Source organism: Coregonus lavaretus, assembly GCF_964263955.1.
Source record: "Coregonus lavaretus genome assembly, chromosome: 9".
Taxonomy (NCBI): Eukaryota; Metazoa; Chordata; class Actinopteri; order Salmoniformes; family Salmonidae; genus Coregonus; species Coregonus lavaretus.
In genome coordinates this window covers 2226668-2247856 of record NC_139996.1, presented here as the reverse complement: position 1 = coordinate 2247856, position 21189 = coordinate 2226668, and positions in this window count along the sequence as shown.

Below are 21189 nucleotides of genomic sequence, written 5' to 3'. Positions count from 1 at the left end.
CTTATTTTGTAAAATATTTTATATTTGGTGTGTCGTGTGATCACATATAAAGGCAGTATTAACTGAATGCATGCATCATGATTCAGCCAAAGATGGACTGCTGTGTTGTGGTTCATAACTAACTGGGCCTGTTGACAATATAAGAATAGTTAAATGTTTTCAGATTTACTTTAGTATTTTCTGTGATTTTAGGACAGTTCTGTTTTGTTACCTGGCACATAGAGGCAGTCAGTGAAAAGTAGCCTGGTCTCAGATCTGTTTGTGTTGTGTTGTTGTGGTGTGACTGACCATAGGAGCTGGCAAGACGACACAGATCTGGGAACAGGCTACTATTGGGATACATTTTGTTCAGTTAAATATTTTCTCTGCTGTTTTTCTGTCTCTTGTTTGAAACGATGAAGTTCAAGCCTTCATTCATGTTCAGTTTATTTTTGTATCAGCTGGTAGATTATATTTACGTATTTCTCTACTCATTTTGTAAAGGTATTTTCTTCCTGGTTGGACTAAACTGATCTGCACAGCTTTCATTGTAAAACACGTTTAGGAATTAAATTCCTTTCAAAGCACCTTTTTGTGTGTTTGTTTTTATGGTAACAATGGAATGAGTTTTGCAATGTAAAAAGCAATTAGTTATGGTGTAAAGTGATAAAACAGCTGACAGACTAAGTTATGGTACACAATTCTAATGGCTGGTTATAATAGTCTCCTGTAGCTCAGTTGGTAGAGCATGGCACTTGCAACGCCAGGTTTGTGGGTTCGATTCCTGCGGGGGACAAGTAAGAAAATGTCTGCACTCACTAACTAAGTCCCTTTGGATCTGTTAAGTGGCTAAAATGTAAAAAGTGTTAATTACAATGAATGAACAGTAGATGGCGGAACTGGACTGGATATTATATGTATGACTGTAATTTACTGTAGAGTAAAGGATCAGCTGTTCTCTTCCCACTAAAGGAACTAAGAATGTTCTGGAGGGAAAAACAATACCCCCATCACCACATGAGAAACCTCCCAGCCTGCAGCTCTCTCTAAAATAACTCAATTGTAATTAGGTTAGCTGTAGAGCCAGTCCGAACCATGCCTCCTCTCCTTCCGAACCATGCCTCCTCTCCTTCCGAACCATGCCCCCTCTCCTTCCGAACCATGCCTCCTCTCCTTCCGAACCATGCCTCCTCTCCTTCCGAACCATGCCTCCTCTCCTTCCGAACCATGCCCCCTCTCCTTCCGAACCATGCCTCCTCTCCTTCCGAACCATGCCTCCTCTCTTTCCGAACCATGACTCCTCTCCTTCCAAACCTTGCCTCCTCTCCTTCCGAACCATGCCTCCTCTCCTTCCGAACCTTGCCCCCTCTCCTTCCGAACCATGCCTCCTCTCCTTCCGAACCATGCCTCCTCTCCTTCCGAACCATGCCTCCTCTCCTTCCGAACCATGCCTCCTCTCCTTCCGAACCATGCCTCCTCTCCTTCCGAACCATGCCTCCTCTCCTTCCGAACCATGCCTCCTCTCCTTCCGAACCATGCCTCCTCTCCTTCCGAACCTTGCCTCCTCTCCTTCCGAACCATGCCTCCTCTCCTTCCGAACCTTTCCTCCTCTCCTTCCGAACCTTGCCTCCTCTCCTTCCGAACCTTGCCTCCTCTCCTTCCGAACCATGCCTCCTCTCCTTCCGAACCATGCCTCCTCTCCTTCCGAACCATGCCTCCTCTCCTTCCGAACCATGCCTCCTCTCCTTCCGAACCTTGCCTCCTCTCCTTCCGAACCTTGCCTCCTCTCCTTCCGAACCTTGCCTCCTCTCCTTCCGAACCTTGCCCCCTCTCCTTCCGAACCTTGCCTCCTCTCCTTCCGAACCATGCCTCCTCTCCTTCCGAACCTTTCCTCCTCTCCTTCCGAACCTTGCCTCCTCTCCTTCCGAACCATGCCTCCTCTCCTTCCGAACCTTGCCTCCTCTCCTTCCGAACCATGCCTCCTCTCTTTCCGAACCATGCCTCCTCTCCTTCCGAACCATGCCTCCTCTCCTTCCGAACCATGCCTCCTCTCCTTCCGAACCATGCCTCCTCTCCTTCCGAACCTTGCCTCCTCTCCTTCCGAACCATGCCTCCTCTCCTTCCGAACCATGCCTCCTCTCCTTCCGAACCATGCCTCCTCTCCTGCCCCTGTCTGTCTACATGTATGACCATCTACCTTCTCCTGCCCTGTTTTTGTTCTCATTCTCAAATAGAATAAACTGGATGAGCTCCGTTGATGAGCTAGGGTGATGAGCTAGGATGAGGCACATGGGCTACTAACAGCTTACTACACAACATACACTTAGTATTACTTTCTTAGCTACAGTATACATATCTCCCTGGCATATTACATCATTTATGCAACAGCATACAATACATTTTTGGACTCACCTTGTTGTGCTGTGCTCACTTGAAGAAGAAGAAGGAGGCGTGGCGGTCCTTCTTGAGGGCAAATTACGTCAGTGATCTTCAGGTCAGAGCTTTAGAAAGAGGCCCGAGTTCCCGACTTGGAATTCCAAGTTGGATGACCATTCAAAACGTATTTTCCCAGTCGGAGCTCGTTTTTTCCAGAGTTCCCAGTTTTGAACTCACTGAAGTCTGAGACTTCTGAGTTTCCAGTTGTTTTTACCGTGGCAGAAGTCATGCTGGATTGACAGCATGGCCAATGTTGAATGTTTATCCTTTTAGGTTTGGAAAAGAGACCCTTGAACCCAGACTTGGACCACATATCCACTCCACTGAATAGCAGGCTAGTGATTGCTTTGCAATGCTTGCAGTTAGCCACTGATTCCTTCCAAATCACTCATTGTTGAATATGCGATTTTCAAATTTGTTGTGTAATGTTTATGTCCAATGGCCGATGAGCACCAATACATTTTATCTATAATTTCTCTACATATGACAAGGATTGAAAAGGATTTGCCAGTAAATTGTCTACTTGATTCATGATGATGACTGCTTCTCTAGCTTGCTAGCTAAGAATTTGAAAGTATGATGTTGACATGATCAGTCCAATCAAAGCTACGGTAGATATAACGTGATTGGACATCATTTTCTGTGGCCAATGACCTTGAGCCTTCTTGGATGGGCACTTCTAATGTAACTCCATGGCAGCACCCAAGGAGCTTGAATGAGTTAACATGCAACACTGTATATTGGTTAGTTAACATGCAACACTGCCATTGGTTAGTTAACATGCAACACTGTATATTGTCAATCACTGAGATGAATTATTTGTGTTACTGGCTTCATTTAAAAACTGTTAAAGGCCATGTTGCAAGTTACGTTTGCCAATAAAAATAGAACATACACCACTTGTAGTAGATGGCAAAACCTGCCCTCCATCGAGGTCCTGCACGACTCCAGGGCAAGGAAGCGGGCAGGAAAGATCATCGCCGACCCCTTCCACCCCCTCTTCCAAAGACTCCCCTCTGTCAAACGGTAGAGGTCAATCACGGCCAAAACCTTCCACCACCTGAACAGTTTCTTCCTGCGTGCCATCGGACTTTGCGTTATTCATCAAATTAATTTAATCCATATTAGAGTAAGGCTGTAACGTAACAAAATGTGGAGAAAGTCAAGGGGTCTGAATACTTTCCGAATGCGCTGTATGTGGATCTGTGGAAATTCTTCATCTGAATGTATTTAGTGAATAAATCTGATTCTGACATGTTAACCTGAGTTGAGCTGGTTTATCATATCCGTTTCCATTGTATTATTTGGGACTGGTTATGAACTGTAGCAGGTAGCAGATTCTCCCCTTTATGTCTTCATATACTGAACAGAAATATAAACGCAACATGTGAAGTGTTGGTCCCATGTTTCATGAGCTGAAATAAAAGATCCCAGAAATGTTCCATACGCACAAAAAGCTTATTTCTCTCAAATTTGTGAACAAATATGTTTACGTCCCTGTTAGTGAGCATTTCTCCTTTGCCAAGATAATCCATCCACCTGACAGGTGTGGCATATCAAGAAGCTGATTAAACAGTGTGATCATTACACAGGTGCACCTTGTGCTGGGGACAATAAAAGGCCACTCTAAAATGTGCAGTTCTGTCACAACACAATGCCACAGATGTCTTAAGTTTTGAGGCACGCTGACTGCAGGAATGTCCACCCAGTGGTGGAAAAATACCCAGTCATATTTGAGTAAAAATAAAGATACCTTTTAATAGAAAATGGCTCAAGTAAAAGTGAGTCACCCAGTAAAATACTACTTGAGTAAAAGTCTTACCGTATTTGGTTTTAAATATACTTAAGTATCAAAAGTATAAATATTTTTTAAATTCCTTTTATAAAGCAAACCAGGCAGTACCATTTTCTTATTTGACAGTTTACGGATAGCCAGGGGCATTCTCCAACACTCAGACATCATCCAGGGGCATTCTCCAACACTCAGACATCATCCAGGGGCATTCTCCAACACTCAGACATCATCCAGGGGCATTCTCCAACACTCAGACATCATCCAGGGACATTCTCCAACACTCAGACATCATCCAGGGGCATTCTCCAACACTCAGACATCATCCAGGGGCATTCTCCAACACTCAGACATCAGCCAGGGGCATTCTCCAACACTCAGACATCAGCCAGGGGCATTCTCCAACACTCAGACATAATTTACGGCTAGCCAGGGGCATTCTCCAACACTCAGACATAATTTACAAACGAAGCATGTGTTTAGTGATTCTGCCATATCAGAGGCAGTAGAGATGACCAGGGATGTTCTCTTCATAAGTGTGTGACTTAGACAATTTTCCTGTCCTGCTAAGCATTCAAAATGTAATGAGTACTTTTGGGTATCAGGGAAAATGTATGGAGTAAAAAGTACATAATTTTCTTTAGGAATAGTGAAGTAAAAGTTGTCAAACCATATAAATAGTAAATAAAGTACAGATACCCCAAAAAACTACTTAAGTACTACTTTCAAGTATTTTTACATAAGTACTTTACACCATTGTGTCCACCAGAGCTGTTGCCAGAGAATTTAATGTTAATTTCTCTACCATAAGCCGCCTCCAACGTAGTTAGAGAATTTGGCAGTACGTCCAACCGGCCTCAGAACCGCAGACCACATGTAACCACGCCAGCCCAGGACCTCCACATCCAGCTTCTTCCCCTGTGGGATCGTCTGAGACCAGCCACCCACACAGCTGATGAAACTGAGTATTTCTGTCTGTAATAAAGCCCTTTTGTGGGGGGGGGGACTCATTCTGACTGTCTGGGCCTGGCTCCACAGTGGGTGGGCCTATGCCCAGCCATGGCTGCGACCCTAACCAGTCATGTGAAATCCATAGATTAGGGCCTAATGAATTTATTTTTAATTGACTTATTTGTAACGGGGGTTTCCCAAGTCATTCGACGCGTACAGCTCAACCCGGCTTGCTAGCTAAACAGACGGCTCTTGCAGTGCATCGCAAACAGAAGGCTCATAATAGCCAATCACAACACTGGACTGGCCAGTGGCAGGAAGTTGTTAGTTGTAAGGTTTCTAGACACGCACCCGCCTGTACCCCCGGCCCCCATCAGCCTAAAATCCAAACCCAAAGGTTTCAGGACTTGAGAGAGCAATTTGAGAAATTGAGAGCGAAAAAACATGACAAGTGACTATTGCTGGTGGACAATTGAATATGTTCAAATACATATTTTTACACATTTGAATCACGTTTCCTTGCTTACAATTCTACATGTACTGTTTAAGAAATTTTTATTTTTGATCTGTGACAATGATGTTCTGCTCGCTCAAAGTCAGACTTGAAAGCGCTCAAGTTTAATTTGCGCTCTTGAGGGGGGAGAGAGGAGCAGGGGCCGGTGTGTGTGACAGTATGTGTGGCACGGAGGGAGAAAGTAGCCAGACCGACTTGCGCTGTTAAAGACCAACTTGTTTCTGCCATAGGTTATCTATCAAACCATCTGGTAGGGCCTGGTTTGACTTGTTTCTGCCATAGGTTATCTATCAAACCATCTGGTAGGGCCTGTTTTGACTTGTTTCTGCCATAGGTTATCTATCAAACCATCTGGTAGGGCCTGTTTTGACTTGTTTCTGCCATAGGTTATCTATCAAACCATCTGGTAGGGCCTGGTTTGACTTGTTTCTGCCATAGGTTATCTATCAAACCATCTGGTAGGGCCTGTTTTGACTTGTTTCTGCCATAGGTTATCTATCAAACCATCTGGTAGGGCCTGGTTTGACTTGTTTCTGCCATAGGTTATCTATCAAACCATCTGGTAGTGCCTGTTTTGACTGCATCAAATCCTTGTAAAGAAGCTAGCTACAGTAGCCAGCTACAGTAGCCAGCTGAAGTGGAGGATAATTGAGGATATTTTGAGGCGTCCTTGTCTATGACAACTCCATTCATATGAAACAACAGCCTACCTGTTGGTTGATCATTGTAGTCTACTCCTTCTCATTTAGCTAACTTCATTCAGTAATTTTAATTACATTTTGCATTGATTAGAAATCTCCCACTTTTTACATTTACAGTCATTTAGCAGACGCTCTTATCCAGAGCGACTTACAGTTAGTGTATATTTATTTATACTGGCCCCCTGTGGGAAACGAACCCACAACCCTGGCATTGCAAACGCCATGCTCTACCAACTGAGCTACATCCCTGCCGGCCATTCCCTCCCCTACCCTGGACGACTTGTGCGCCGCCCCATGGGTCTCCCGGTCACGGCCGGCTACGACAGAGCCTGGATTCGAACCAGGATCTCTAGTGGCACAGCTAGCACTGCGATGCAGTGCCTTAGACCACTGCGCCACTCAGGATACATACACAAGGAGCCTCTGACTGTAACGCAGCTTTGACTGACAATAACAACCAGCTACATGTGTGAAACGGGTGTCTTTTTTTATGGGGCGCACTCGTAAAAATGTTTTTATAAAAATGTTAAATGTACAGTTGAAGTCGGAAGTTTACATACACTTAGGTTGGAGTCATTCAAACTCGTTTTTCAATCACTCCACAAATGTCTTATTAACAAACTATAGTTTTGGCAAGTCGGTTAGGACATCTACTTTGTGCATGACAAGTAATTTTTCCAACAATTGTTTACAGACAGATTATTTCACTTATAATTCACTGTATCACAATTCCAGTTGGTCAGAAGTTTACATACACTAAGTTGACTGTGCCTTTAAACAGCTTGGAAAATTCCAGAAAATGATGTCATGGCTTTAGAAGATTCTGATAGGCTAATTGACATCATTTGAGTCAATTGGAGGTGTACCAATGGATGTATTTCAAGGCCTACCTTCAAACTCAGTGCCTCTTTGCTTGACATCATGGGAAAATCAAAAGAAATCAGCCAAGACCTCAGAAAAAAAATTGTAGACCTCCACAAGTCTGGTTTGTGGGGATTTATTATTCTCATAAATGGATGGGATGACTAACTTAGAAAGAATGCATTAATGATTAAAGCATAAAAGGTCTGTACTGTACTGATATAAATTGTTTCACCTAACATGCTGTGATTAATGTGAGGAGCTGTTTTAGGGAGTAGGAAAATATAAGATTTTGTGTCTCCAAATACTATACTACACTGCTTCTTTGTGATCTGTGAACCGTCCTTGGACGTAGGAATGGTGTCTATGGGAGCTGGCTCTACAGGTTGTTATGATAAGAACTTATGCCTGGCAACAGTGTGCAACGGTGGAGCGCCAAGGGGCTGGGACCAGCCGGTGCGCCAACGGATTGGCTGAGTAAGTCTAAACCACGCTCAGTCTCTACTCTGATAGGCCCAGCAGGGAGCGGGAACTATCTCTGTCAGAGTATTTTAAGGAGAACTCATAACAATGGATTAGTTCTCTGAGTGCCCTGCGTGGTATTTCAGTGGACCCGTATATACGAACATCATATTTACCATTGAAGGTTTTGCATTAATTAAAATACTAGTCTATTTAGAAGACGTGTATTGACCTCTTTTGTCCCAAATACCAGATTTGAATTGACGCAACTTGACAATTGGTGACCTCCGACGTGATCTGGTAGAGGGCCTTCGCTGGGTATTGTCCGGCCCATTGGTCATCTCTGTCATTGGACGGTGTGTTTCACAAAGAGTCCGGACTACTAAAAAAAGTTAAGCAGACACCTATTGTTATATAACTAAAGTTCTGCACATTGGCTTTATCCAAATTAATTTTGTGAAACACCTGTCTGATGTAAGTGAACTAAATTATGAAACTATTATGAGTAGATAAGCAAAATATTGTGACATGCAAACCTTTGGTGAATGTGATGTTAAACCATGGTACCATAGAGTATTTGTGCTACCGGCAAGGTCCGTAACTGTGGAGTACGGCTAGGTTCAGGAGACATACATTTACATTTTAGTCATTTAGCAGACGCTCTTATCCAGAGCGACTTACAGGAGCAAGTAGGGTTAAGTGCCTTGCTCAAGGGCACATTTACGTCATTTAGCAGACGCTCTTATCCAGAGCGACTTACAAATTGGTGCATTCACCCTATAGCCAGTGGGATAACCACTTTCCAATTTTTTTTTTTTTTTGGGGGGGGGGGGTAGAAGGATTACTTTATCCTATCCCAGGTATTCCTTGAAGAGGTGGGGTTTCAAATGTCTCCGGAAGGTGGTGAGTGACTCCGCTGTCCTGGCGTCGTGAGGGAGCTTACTGACATCTATCGGCAAGGTCCGTAACTGCGAGAATACGGCTAGGTTCGGAGATACAGGGAATAATTGACTTAAGTAATTGCTATCGGCAAGGTTCGTAACTACGTCAGTACGACTAGGTTCGAAGAATTACACCGGCAAGGTCCGTAACTTCAAGGATACGGCTGGGTTCGGGAAATTTTAGATAAATACTAGCGACTGGCATGGTCCGTAACTTCGAGGGTACGGCTAGGTTCAGTGGAGTATTTTGAAGATAGTAGAGGAGGCTGTGTGCCCAAATAGATTGTGTGTGGAGTGTAAGTGTGTCATTTATGACTGTGTGACATATTTGACTGTGTGATAGGATTATGACTGTGTATTGTGAGTGAGTGCGATAACTGTGTACTATTTTTGCTGTGTGATAACTGTATACTACATTTAACTGTGTAATAACTGTGTACCATTTTGGCTGGGAATACAAACAATATTTTAAAACAGTAAATAATGAGAATTACAATTAGGAAATAAAGTTTAAATTGTGCAAACGTTAACAAAAGACACCCATATGAGGTACTATAAAAAGTTAGACAGTGCGAGTGTTGTCGTATGCATGAGAGTGTGAATGATAAACCTGTATACCTTGATAGAAAACTAATTGGGAATCAAAAGACGTCTGTGGCTGTCCAAACTGTATAATTTGGGGATAACTGTTGGGTTTGTGGTTGCTTAAACCATATAACCCGTTAATAACAATTAGGAACATAAAGCTAAAGTGATGAATTGTGTGACTGAACTGAAACGTTTGAGCTGATATGATTGAACTGTGGCGTTTGGTGTTAGACATAGCATAATACTGGTTTTAGGTGCTTGGGTTGAGGCTTTTTGTTTGATTATTTGATGTAACGTTTGATGTTTTGACCCTGCAAAATACTGGTTAAACAATTCGACTGAAATAATTCGGTTTATCGTTGAAATATAAACATGCACCAACTTTAACTAATTAGGTGGGAATGATTTGATTTAAATAATTAACTGCAGAATATTGAAAACACTAAAACAAAAAACAGCTCCTCAAAAGAGCCTACTCCCAGAGGAGAGGAAGAGAGAGTTGCAAGGGGAGGGGCTGGAGACAGCGAAAGTGTGGCTTTTGGAGCCATGATAGACTGGGAGTTGGCTGGGAACACCACGGGGCGATTGTTTGAGAGGTACCTATACATTTATAACGATGTGTATGTACGGGCTTGCTCACCCGAACGTAGACGTACGTCATGGGTGATAAAGTAGAGAATATTTAGCAATTGGGGTTGAGTGACTTGCTCGAGGGCACATCGGCAGATTTTTTGCCTGGTCGGCTCGGGGATTGGAACCGGCGACCTCTCGGTTGTTGGCGCGGCGCTATTGGTCACTAAGCTGCCTGCCGCCCCATATGAGTTTAAGGTTGTGCCGTTGTTTGATCATGTGATAAGGTTTAATGGGTAATCGGACCATAACTAAAGTGGTTATGGAAGTAATGTATAGGTAGGGAGAGCCAATAGGGGGCTCCATTGAACTATTATGGTTTATTTGGCATTTCAATGGCATAAGGGGAAATCTGTATGTATGAGGGGAATTTGATTATGTATTATTATAGTATTATGGACACTCCGTAATAAATAAACTGAACCAAACAAGACGTTACTACAGCAATAGAGGATGGTTAATGTTGTTACGTTAGTTTTTAAACCCGATGATAGAGGTAAATGCAGAACGCTGTTAGAGAGTGTGTTTTATTTTTCCTACTAGGGTGTTTGAGATGAGAGGGCTGGCTAGACGTGGCGTGATGACGTGGCGTGATGACGTGGCGTGATGACGTGGCGTGATGACGTGGCGTGATGACGTGGCTGGTTGTGCGACATGGAAGTTGTCGTTGTTTGGCGTGCTTTGAAAGCATCGCAGATGGTGTGGAGTAACTGGTGATGTATGTAGAGGGTTCCTGGTTCGAAAACAGGTAGGGACAGTGGGCAAAGCTTTCGCATTGGGGCTATATACCTAGATTACTATGTGGATTGAGAAATGTGAACAGTTGAATTAGATAGCTTAAGTAGAAGTATTCTAGAAAGGTCTATGAAAATATGTTACAAGGTCCCCATGCGCTTTCCCCGAAGGAGCAAGGGGAGGGGTGAGAGAGAGTTCAAATGATAGGAACATCATTAAATGTATGCTTATCAACGATAACAAGTATTTGTTTTATTAATTAGGGCCTAATCAGAGAGAACAGTTAAAGAAATTGAATAGCCAACTGAAATGGGTTAGCGGGAAAATATAAATAGTTGGTACATTTTAGAACGATAATTTATTTTGGTTACGGGGATGCAAGTGGCATTGGCTGTTGTGCTGGGGGAATAGCGCCAGCCTGTGGTGGGTTCTGGATTTGTTAGGGAGAAAATACTATTAATTGAGGGATATAAAATGTTTAGCTGAAAAAAGAAAACAGGAATAATTTACCTTACACCCTAATATATAGACATTGCATTACTTTTGATGTAACCGTGATTGTATTGGCTAAAAACTGAAATATGACATTTACAGGGGGGACAGGAACAATAGAAGGGGAGACAGATTTTCCTAGGGGGTTGAACAAATGATTGATAATGGATCATTTGAGATGAGATCACATGAAGCAGAGTTAGGGTAATCAATTAAATAATCATTGTATACTCGAGGAATTTTGAGTGGTTTTATGGATTAGTTATGAGGAATTAGATTGATACAAACAATTATTGATGGGTTAAGACTGGGGATATCTGTATCATGTTTTGTGTGTACTCCCATCTTTAGATTATAACCAGGAGAAAGAGATTAGCTCATCTCGTTGGAATGTTGCCAAGGGCTAGGGGAGCAGTAGTGAAGTTAGGCAGTATTTAGGTCATAAAAGTGAGCTACCAAATTAAGTGAGGCCTGGCTATTTGTGGTTGTTATTTTTCAAATTGGGTTTTCAGCAGGTCAAGGGTGATAGGTCTTAGAGGAACACACTGTGAATTTTATGGAGTTTTTTAGGTTTTGGCTGAGTTTGGGGTATATATGATTTCTTATGAGAATGAATGTCATGAGGACTTAATGAACACTTGGGATAACTAACATTTATGAAATATTTAGAATAATGGTAATGTTTAGTATACTATGGGATGGCAATTGGATAATGAATTACCAATATTACCTAAGTGATTGTTTAGGTAGGTGGTAATATTGACACATGGGCAAATCATGTGTCAAATGGGGGATGGATGGTATGGTAGGAGATGGTAGGATTAAATAATAAATATACATTTACATTTACATTTTAGTCATTTAGCAGACGCTCTTATCCAGAGCGACTTACAGTTAGTGAGTGCATACATTTTTCATACCGGTATGTGCGGTGCGCAAATTTGGAGGAGATGGCGTTAATAAAAACTGTAGCCTACATTTTGCCTAGTGGCGCGCACTGTTGATTTGTGGCCGCATGAAAAAAAAAAGTGACCATTCGCACAATCTAAAAATCTCATAAGAAATGCAGTAGTTGTCTTACAGTAACGTTACACTATGCTATTATATTCGATTCTGTTATGTACAATACTATCATAATGTGATGTTGCAGACATTGATTCAGCTTTGATCTAACTTTATTGAACAAGCACCATTCACCATTCAGAGTAGCTTGTTCTCTACGAGTAGAGCAGAGACTGTGAGTAAGCAGAGAATCCCGCACATGCTCAGAAGCGTCGGGACCTTTAGCCCCTGGGATAAGGGGTCCAGAAAAGTCATACCACTTTTTTTTAACTAATGATTGTGTCCATGCTATCATCTAAACCTTCTAAGAGATTTTAGAGTGTCAATAAAAAGTCAAAACTTACTTCATTCATACCTTTCCGGGAATGTAAGGAGAGGACAAAATACTTAAAAAAAAAAAAAAGATTAGAAATTGAGAGCTGAACATGTATGTGTGAAGATAGTTTATTAACCACACCCGTATGTCGTAGGTTTTGTGCCCCACAGGTGAACTAAAGGAGAAGGTGACCCACTCTATCTAACCAGGAGACTGGGTGTGGATCCAGTCTCTAAAAGAAGAAAAACTGGAAGCAGGCCTGTTGGGAAGGGCCCTATCAAGTCCTATTAGATTCACCTGGGTGCATGTCACACACTGCAAAAAGGTAAACCCAGTTACACCTGATGAACAAACACAGAGTTAGGAGAAAGAACCGATCACCACTAGGGCTCGGGGGTTGGCTCCTTAACGAAGATTCCCTTACCCTGTCTGATCATCCCTGTGTGAGTTCGATAGAAGGTAAAGCAATGGGTTGGCCTCTGGCGTCTGACATGTTCTCAGGGCGAGGGTGGGGATTCACAGGTCTCCCGACGGTAGGTAGCTGTCTGATTGTGGGGGCCATATTCCTAACACACTCAAACCCTCCTGATCAGCCAGAAGTAGTAGTTAACCTAACACAAGTTGATAAAATAATACCTGAGCACAGTCTACGAAGGCATAGGAGACAGCTAGACGTAGGGAAAGGGGAAGTACTAGGGACTTTAGGGAAGGACATCACCATATGTATGTCACCATGTACATCCTGGGACTATGTAGTTACTCATACCAAGCGGGGGGGGGGGGGGGGGGGGGGGATATGTCAATCTCCATACACAGTTTAAGGACAGGTGTAGTATTGTGAAAGTAGGGAATTACCAGAAATGGCAGTGCGACCCATATAAGGGTAGGTACTGTCTGAAAGTCCGAATTACGCTAAAACAGGTTACAGACCTGACAAGTGAGATATCCTCTTCAACTGGGGCACCCTATAGAGTAAACCTCTCTGAGGGAGGTAGTGAGACCGGGGCCGTGGTGAAGATAGTGCAAACTATAGACCTGAAGGAAGTAGTACAGGTGGAGACGGGGTATAGGGATCCTAACCTGTGGTTGGAATGGATTCAGTATACGGCAAGAACTATGTCTAAAGAGGACTGTTATGCCTGTGGGACAGCCAAACCAAGGTTAACAACTACTCCGTTCCCCTTGACAGGCTTTGACTCTCTGTCAGGTTTATCCTCCATTATTAAATTGTTCAAGCCACCTGGGAATGTGGTGAAGGAGTCTTAAGGTAACTTGCACTATCTGTATCCCCCGATAACAAAGTCACCCCGACCTAGGTTGCCTCCGTTTGAAGTCACAGGGGATTCTTATTGTTTTTCTAGGACTAGTAAGAGAGGATACAGGGTAGGGCATCTTAGCTCCTGCTCCCACACAGAGAATATCACAACTAAAGAGACCATGACTAATCTCTCCTCTTTGTTGCAGCCAGAGGATTTTAGGAACCAAAACCAGGCCCGTGCTCACATCTGATGGTTGTGTGGTGATAACAGATTGTGAACTCACCTACATATGCAAACAATCAAACGTGTCAGAGACTGGTGAGTTGTCACGTAGAAAGTGGGACCTCCTCCCGGGATCCTTTGATGAAAGGATATATATATTGATGGGATAGCAGTACCTCGAGGGGTTCCAGAAGAATTCAAAGCTAGGAATCAGATCGCAGCTGGGTTTGAATCAAGTATTTTCTGGTGGTCAACAATTAACAAAAACGTAGATTGGATTAATTATATTTACTATAACCAGCAAAGATTTATAAACCACACTCGTGATGCAATAAAGGGATTAGCTGAGCAGACAGCGGCAACTAGCTTAATGACATGACAGAATAGAATAGCTTTAGATATGCTTTTGGCTGAGCGGGACGGGGTTTGTGTTCTGTTTGGATATATGTGCTGTACTTTCATCCTCAAACAATACAGCACCGGACGGGTCCGTGACCAAAGCGCTTCAGGGACTCACCACGTTGGTGAACGAACTGGCTGAGAACTCTGGTATTGATAGCTCCATAAACGGTTGGTTTGATAACATATTTGGTAAATGGAAAACTATTGTTGTAACTATTCTGGGTGAAGTTATAGCTTCTATGGGTATACTTGTTCTTTGTGGATGTTGTCTTATTTCCTGTGTCTGAGGGTTGGTGAGAAAGGAGATGGAAAAGGTGGTTTCCCAACAGATGGTGAGATACGGCCCAATCCCGGACTCCAACCTAAGGAATGAAGGATATGACCTACCAGACTTGGAGGAGTGACACCCTAGAGGGTGTCTAAAGGGGGCCAAAATGTACTTCCCTGTTTGTGTTTTATGTTTTAATAATCTTGTGTTTTGTGTTCTATTAATCCTGTGTTTTATGCTTTATTAATCAAGTTAACCATTGTGAATGTTTGTCTTTCCTTTTGTGAGGGTTTGAAGTTCCTGGGTGACTTGTAGCCAACTCAGTACAAGTTAGGTGTAGATGGAAGGACTGAGGGTTTTTATTTTTTAGTATCATTATGGCCTTTTAATAAAAGTGTGATTCTTTTTGTTTGTATTGTATTTTATTTTATGGTTTTGCATTAATTAAAATACTAGTCTATTTAGAAGACGTGTATTGACCTCTTTTGTCCCAAATACCAGATTTGAATTGACGCAACTTGACAGGTTCATCCTTGGGAGCAATTTCCAAACGCCTGAAGGTACCACGTTCATCTGTACAAACAATAGTACGCAAATATTATCACCATAGGACCACGCAGCCGTCATACCGCTCAGGAAGGAGACGCGTTCTGTCTCCTAGAGATGAACGTACTTTGGTGCGAAAAGTGCAAATCAATTCCAGAACAACAGCAAAGGACCTTGTGAAGATGCTGGAGGAAACAGGTACAAAAGTATCTATATCCACAGTAAAGCAAGTCCTATATCGACATAACCTGGGGTGGCTTGCAAGCCGAAGAACACCATCCCAACCGTGAAGCACGGGGGTGGCAGCATCATGCTGTGGGGGTGCTTTGCTGTAGGAGGGACTGGTGCTCTTCACAAAATAGATGGCATCATGAGGAAGGAAAATTATGTGGATATATTTTTTTATTTTACATTTTAGTCATTTTTTAGCAGACGCTCTTATCCAGAGCGACTTACAGTTAGTGAGTGCATACATTTTTCATACATTGAAGCCACATCTCAAGACATCAATCAGGAAGTTAAAGCTTGGTCGCAAATGGGTCTTCCAAATGGACAATGACCCCAAGCATACTTCCAAAGTTGTGGCAAAATGGCTTAAGGACAACAAAGTCAAGGTATTGGATCGGCCATCACAAAGCCCTGACCTCAATCCTATAGAACATTTGTGGGCAGAACTGAAAAGGCGTGTGCGAGCAAGGAGGCCTACAAACCTGACTCAGTTATACCAGCTCTGTCAGGAGGAATGGGCCAAAATTCACCCAACTTATTGTGGGAAGCTTGTGGAAGGCTACCCGAAATATTTGACCCAAGTTAAACAATTTAAAGGTGTAACCGGTGTGAAATGGCTAGCTAGTTAGCGGTGCGCGCTAGTAGCGTTTCAATCGGTGACGTCACTCCCTCTGAGACCTTGAAGTAGTTGCTCTGAGACCTTAACGGTGCTTCGAGGGTGACTGTTGTCGATGTGTGCAGAGGGTCCCTGGTTCAAGCCCAGGTAGGGGCGAGGAGAGGGACGGAAGCAAAACTGTTACAAAGGCAATGCTACCAAATACTAATTGAGTGTATGCAAACTTCTGACCCACTGGGAATGTGATGAAAGAAATAAAAGCTGAAAGAAATAATTCTCTCTACTATTATTCTGACATTTGACATTCTTAAAATAAAGTGGTGATCCTAACTGTCCGAAGACAGGGAAATTAAATGTCAGGAATTGTGAAAAACTGAGTTTAAATGTATTTGGCTAAGGTGTATGTAAGCGTCCGACTTCAACTGTAATTGTCTTGTAGGATATGTAGCAATGTCACAGAGTTTTATTTCATATTAAACAAACAAAAACAATATGCCTATTTAGTTTATCTCCCAAGTTATCCAATACTAATGTCTGTTGAGATATTTGAATATTGTAATAACCATCACTACCAGGAACAGGGTTGGAGAGCCCCGGCCTACCTACAGCATGGTCAAGCAAGTTCATGTTTCTGACATTTTCGGACCACTAAACAACTATTGATTTAGAACCACAGAGAGTTACCGCAAGTCCCAAAGAAAACAGGAGCTGCCTCCACTATTCCAGCACCATTTCAACTTCAACATTTCAATATCATCAAATCACCTCTGCTTAGTCTAATACAGTGACAACTAAAAGATACCAAAAACAATTTAGTCCAATCAACGTAAGCTAATTATGATGTGGTTGGCCATCGTTCAGATTTGTGTGTGTGTGCGCGTGCAAGTAGAAAAATATGTTGACTCACCCTACTTGTAGAGAAACGCCAATGCCATCCTCCTCTTTCATGTTGCCTAAACTGTCTTTGACTCTGTCATACAGTACACGCTTTTAGTTTTTGTTGTCCTAGGCTCCCTGCCTAAAATGCTTGCTCTCTAGCCTAACTTCCTTTCATGGGCAACAATACGCCAGGTCAGCTAGTTAACATTAGCATACTACATCTAGCTACATGTTGAACTTCCATCTTATCAGGCCAGCTAGTTAACATTAGCATACTACATCTAGCTACATGTTGAACTTCCATCCTATCAGGCCAGCTAGTTAACATTAGCATACTACATCTAGCTACATGTTGAACTTCCATCCTATCAGGCCAGCTAGTTAACATTAGCATACTACATCTAGCTACATGTTGAACTTACATCCTATCAGGCCAGGGGTATTAATTAATGGTTGGATCAGAATAGTTGTTATAGCCATTGGCCAGTACAGAGAATTAAGTAAAACCACAAGTTCAAATCCCTATCTCCATCCATGGCTAATTTAGGAAAGGGACAATTTTAGTTAGCTAGCTAGCCAATGGAGGACAACAACACAACGAGATGCAAAAATTCAAGTTGTTTCTGTCAATGACGCATGCTCTCAATGTGATTTGATCGGATTGACGCCAATTCCAACCTGGCTTCACTTGACACTTTGTTTTGGTACGCCAGGACCATCCACAGTTGAGCTCACTCAGTTTAGCTCAACGCAGATTGGCTATTATTTTATACTTTTTTTAAATGAAGGGAGGCCAAATGCTCGCTGGCTTCCCTTGCATTCAATGCTCAGGGCGGCAACAATGTCATACTCTTTCTGACCAGACAGCATCAGATAGATGGCCTACACATACTGAGTCAGAGGGGGCGCTGTTTCTCTCGCTAGGATGCTTTCTCTGGTGAGATACATTCAGTAGAGAGAGCTGTTGCTGTTTTATCAGAAATTCAGTGATGTCATTCTGTCTTTGGATAGCATTGGTCAGAGAATATTGATTGCTAGTAGCATTAGCATGATAGCTGGTAGCATTTAGCTTGTCGGCTAGTAGCATTAGCCTGGTGGGAACCCTCACTTTGAGTTGCTTGCACATTAGCTCCATCTGTGGGTGTTAGTGGCTGTTGCTGTGGTTGTATGTGGTTGCTTGCAGAATGCAGCCTTGGTGCACCATGGTTTGGTCTCCCTGTTGGGATCCTGTACTCAATAGGAGGTCAAGCTTGTGATGTTGGTGCTGGGTTTTGTGCCATCATTTGCATGAATGCCTCAGAGGGGTCGTGGTCAAGTTCGGTCAAGTTTCTTTTGCCACCCATTGCTTGTGATGTTGGAGGAGAGTTTGGCACATAGGGTCTCTAGAATGCCTCACAGGCTTTGTGGTCAGCTTCTAGTCTCTTTTACTGTCATCCACTGAACTTTTCCTTGCTTGTGCAATGGAGGATTTTTCACATTCCTCTAAAACTTGCATTTTGGGAGCTGATAGGATCCTTGTTCCTCCAGTGTTCAATGACTTCTTCAAAGCTTCTGCACAAAACCTGTCAGAGCTTCCTGCATGATGAAAAGTGTGTGTGTGAACAACTGTTTACGTTTGAGGTTTTAACCTTGGAATGTGTGTGACTGTCACCGACCCCAGTATGACCAGGTGGTGTCTCCAGTGAGACCAGGTGGTGTCTCCAGTATCACCAGGTGGTGTCTCCAGTATCACCAGGTGGTGTCTCCAGTGAGACCAGGTGGTGTCTCCAGTGAGACCAGGTGGTGTCTCCAGTATCACCAGGTGGTGTCTCCAGTGAGACCAGGTGGTGTCTCCAGTATCACCAGGTGGTGTCTCCAGTATCACCAGGTGGTGTCTCCAGTATCACCAGGTGGTGTCTCCAGTATCACCAGGTGGTGTCTCCAGTGAGACCAGGTGGTGTCTCCAGTATCACCAGGTGGTGTCTCCAGTATCACCAGGTGGTGTCTCCAGTATCACCAGGTGGTGTCTCCAGTATCACCAGGTGGTGTCTCCAGTATCACCAGGTGGTGTCTCCAGTGAGACCAGGTGGTATCTCCAGTATCACCAGGTGGTGTCTCCAGTGAGACCAAGTGGTGTCTCCAGTATCACCAGGTGGTGTCTCCAGTATCACCAGGTGGTGTCTCCAGTATGACCAGGTGGTGTCTCCAGTATGACCAGGTGGTGTCTCCAGTATCACCAGGTGGTGTCTCCAGTTTGACCAGGTGGTGTCTCCAGTATCACCAGGTGGTGTCTCCAGTATCACCAGGTGGTGTCTCCAGTATCACCAGGTGGTGTCTCCAGTTTGACCAGGTGGTGTCTCCAGTTTGACCAGGTGGTGTCTCCAGTATGACCAGGTGGTGTCTCCAGTATCACCAGGTGGTGTCTACAGTTTGAAAAGGTGGTCCTTTCTTGTTGACTCCATCTCCTTTCTTGTTGTGTCCATCTCCTTTCTTGTTGACTCCATCTCCTTTCTTTTCTGTTTGAGGTCATTGATCTGAGCAGTCATGCTGTTTGAGATCATTGACACCACCCTGTTCTCTCCTCTCCGCACAGGCTACACAAACGCCTCACACCGCGTGGCTGCTGCCTCTCTAACCTGGTGGTCCCTGCACGCACCACACACCTGGAGTTCCAGGTCTCAGGCAGCCTCTGGAACTGCCGTTCTGCTGCCAACAAGGCTGACTTCATCCCAGCCTATGCTACCCTCCAGTCCCTCGACTTCCTGGCGCTGACGGAAACATGGATTACCACTGAAAACACTGCTACTCCTACTGCTCTCTCCTCGTCTGACCATGTGTTCTCGCATACCCCGAGAGCATCTGGTCAGAGGGGTGGTGGCACAGGAATCCTCATCTCTCCCAAGTGGTCATTCTCAATTTTTCCCCTAACCCATCTGTCTATCTCCTCATTTGAATTCCACGCTGTCACAGTCACTAGCCCATTTAAGCTTAATATCCTTGTCATCTATCGCCCTCCAGGTTCCCTTGGAGAGTTCATCAATGAGCTTGACGCCTTGATAAGTTCCTTTCCTGAGGATGGCTCACCCTTCACAGTTTTGGGGGATTTCAACCTCCCTACGTCTACATTTGACTCATTTCTCTCTGCCTCCTTCTTTCCACTCCTCTCCTCTTTTGACCTCACCCTCTCACCGTCCCCCCCTACTCACAAGGCAGGCAATACGCTTGACTTCATCTTTACTAGATGTTGCTCTTCTACTAATCTCACTGCAACTCCCCTCCATGTCTCCGACCACTACTTTGTATCCTTTTCTCTCTCGCTCTCCTCCAACACTACTCACTCTGCCCCTACACAGATGGTAACGCGCCGCCGCAACCTTCGCTCTCTCTCTCCCACTACTCTCTCCTCTTCCATCCTATCATCTCTTCCCTCTGCTCAATCCTTCTCCCTCCAATCTCCTGATTCTGCCTCCTCAACCTTCCTCTCCTCCCTTTCTGCATCCTTTGACTCCCTGTGTCCCCTATCCTCCCGGCCGGCTCGGTCCTCCCCTCCAGCTCCGTGGCTTGACGACTCATTGCGAGCTCACAGAACAGAGCTCCGGGCAGCTGAGCGGAAATGGAAGAAAACTAAACTCCCTGCCGACCTGGCATCTTTTCACTCCCTCCTCTCTACATTTTCTTCATCTGTTTCTGCTGCTAAGGCCACTTTCTACCACTCTAAATTCCAAGCATCTGCCTCTAACCCTAGGAAGCTCTTTGCCACATTCTCCTCACTGCTGAATCCTCCCCCCCCACCCCCCCCCCCCCCCCCCTCCTCCCTCTCTGTGGATGACTTCGTCAACCACTTTGAAAAGAAGGTTGACGACATCCGATCCTCGTTTGTTAAGTCTAATGACACTGCTGGTCCTGCTCACACTGCCCTACCCTATGCTTTGACTTCTTTCTCCCCTCTCTCTCCAGATAAAATCTTGCGACTAGTGACTGCAGGCCGCCCAACAACCTGCCCGCTTGACCCCATCCCCTCCTCTCTTCTCCAGACCATCTCCGGTGACCTTCTCCCCTACCTCACCTCGCTGATCAACTCATCCTTGACCGCTGGCTATGTCCCTTCCGTCTTCAAGAGAGCGAGAGTTGCACCCCTTCTCAAAAAATCAACACTCGATCCCACTGATGTCAACAACTACAGACCAGTATCCCTTCTTTCTTTTCTTTCCAAAACTATTGAGCGTGCCGTCTTTAGCGAACTCTCTTGCTATCTCTCTCAGAATGACCTTCTTGATCCAAACCAGTCAGGTTTCAGGACTGGTCATTCAACTGAGACTGCTCTTCTCTG